This window comes from Siphateles boraxobius, unplaced genomic scaffold, assembly GCF_051911475.1.
Source record: "Siphateles boraxobius isolate OS27281-9 unplaced genomic scaffold, OSU_SipBor_1 12, whole genome shotgun sequence".
NCBI lineage: Eukaryota > Metazoa > Chordata > Actinopteri > Cypriniformes > Leuciscidae > Siphateles > Siphateles boraxobius.
In genome coordinates, this window is record NW_027508722.1 from 4,501,942 (window position 1) to 4,503,970 (window position 2,029).

Genomic DNA, 2,029 nt, shown 5'->3' on the forward strand with positions numbered 1-2,029 from the left:
GCTGCAAATGTTATAATGTCGAGAATGGCGCTCTCTAATTGGCTGCAAATGTTATAGCGCGTCGACGTGATTGGCTGTGGCGTTCAACATTGTTCAACATTATCCCCATTTTGACGGACTATCCTTCGGCAGCTGGCGTTCAGGCTCCAGTCTCTTCGGGGGCGTGGGTTCAAATCCCACCGCTGCCAAGTCTGCATTTTAGAAGGCACTTGTGAAAAGACTGGAGAAGTGACACTGCTTGCTCCCAGTCTCTTCAAAACTCAGCCGTTTTTGCTTTCCTTGGCCGAACTCGGCGGGCTTCAGAGCCTGACGATGAAGGTCCACACCCAACAATTTCTCTATTTCTGAAATTTAATGGCCAGAAAATGGCCCACTAGAGTAGCCAAGCCGGGGTAGCGTGGCCGAGGGGTGAAAGGCGCTGGATTTAGGCTCCAGGCTCCAGTCTACTTGGGGTGTGGGTTCAAATCCCACCACTGCCAGCAGAGGTTGTAATCAGCTGAAAATTTGTACCATCTTGAATCGAAGACAACAATAACTTGCAATTATTATAATGACACTTCCAAAATGAATTTAAATATAATAATAATGTATAGCACACAGGGGTGCCCAATCCTGCTCTGTGCAGTACAGTCAGGACTGGGCACCCCTGGTCTTTAATAATGGAGTTTGCAAATTTGACTCATTGAGAGTTTTTGGTGAACTGACAGCTACCTCTTGATTTTGAGTTGAACTGCGACACATCTGGCTGCCATTTTGGAGTATGCCCCAAAGGCTTTGATTAGGTAATTCAGTTGTGTTTGATTAAAGATGGTATTGCAATCTTCAGGGAGGGGGGCCTCCAAGAGTGTAACTGCGTCCCCTCTCTACTTAGTAGGCCTTTCCACCTGTGGAGGAGCTCCTTCAAGGTATGAAGAATTTCAACTGATTTAACTATGGAGAAGTTAGGCACTAAAAGAAAAAATTGGGGAAAATGGCCCACGGAAGGCATTCTCACAAGGTAGCGTGGCCGAGCGGCCTAAGGCGCTGGATTAAGGCTCCAGTCTCTTCGGGGACGTGTGTTCAAATCACACCACTGCCAAGTCTACATTTTAGAAGGCAATTGTGAAAAGACTGGAGAAGTGACACTGCTTGCTCCTAGTCTCTTCAAAACTCAGCCGTTTTTGCTTTCCTTGGCCGAACTCGGCGGGCTTCAGAGCATGACGATGAAGGTCCACACCCAACAATTTCTCTATTTCTGAAATTTAATGGCCAGAAAATGGCCTACTAGAGCAGCCAAGCCGGGGTAGCGTGGCCGAGGGGTCTAAGGCGCTGGATTTAAGCTCCAGTCTCTTCGGGGGCGTGGGTTCGAATCCCACCGCTGCCAGCAGAGGTTTTAATGAGGGCCAGACACCTAAAGTGTCCTCAGAAAAGGTGCAAAAGCAGCTGAAAATATGCACCCTCTAAAATCAGAGACAACAATCACTTGCAATTATTATAATGACACTTCCAAAATGAATTTAAATATAATAATAATGTATAGCAGGACAGTCGATCTGCAGGACTGAGAGTTTTTGGTGAACTGACAGCTACCTCTTGATTTTGAGTTTAACTGCGACACATCTGGCTGCCATTTTGGAGTATGGCCCAAAGGCTTTGATTAGGTAATTCAGTTGTGTTTGATTAGAGATGGAATTGCAATCTGCAGGGAGGGGGGCCTCCAAGAGTGTAACTGCATCCCCCCTCTACTTAGTAGGCCTTTCCACTTGTCGAGGAGCTCCTTCAAGGCATGAAGAATTTCAACTGATTTAACTATGGAGAAGTGAGACACTAAAAGAAAAAAATGGCGAAAATGGCCCACGGAGGGAATTCTTACAAGGTAGCGTGGCCGAGTGGTCTAAGGCGCTGGACTAAGGTTCCAGTCTCTTCGGGGGCGTGGGTTCAAATCCCCTCTTGCACCCTCTTGAATCAGAGACAACAATAACTTGCAATTATTATAATGACACTTCCAAAATGAATTTAAATATAAATATAGCTGCAAGCAGCAATACGG

The 2,029-nt window shown here is 46.3% G+C and overlaps 3 non-coding genes across 3 annotated transcripts; all 3 read left to right on the forward strand.

The window, feature by feature from the left end:
• The first annotated feature begins 391 nt into the window (after positions 1-391).
• Positions 392-479, forward strand: trnal-uag (transfer RNA leucine (anticodon UAG)). Its single transcript has one exon. It is a non-coding gene; the product is annotated as a tRNA-Leu (tRNA).
• Positions 480-996: 517 nt separating this feature from the next.
• Positions 997-1,078, forward strand: trnal-aag (transfer RNA leucine (anticodon AAG)). The gene has a single exon. It is a non-coding gene; the product is annotated as a tRNA-Leu (tRNA).
• A 203-nt stretch (positions 1,079-1,281) lies between these two features.
• Positions 1,282-1,363, forward strand: trnal-uaa (transfer RNA leucine (anticodon UAA)). Its single transcript has one exon. It is a non-coding gene; the product is annotated as a tRNA-Leu (tRNA).
• The last annotated feature ends 666 nt before the right edge of the window (positions 1,364-2,029 follow it).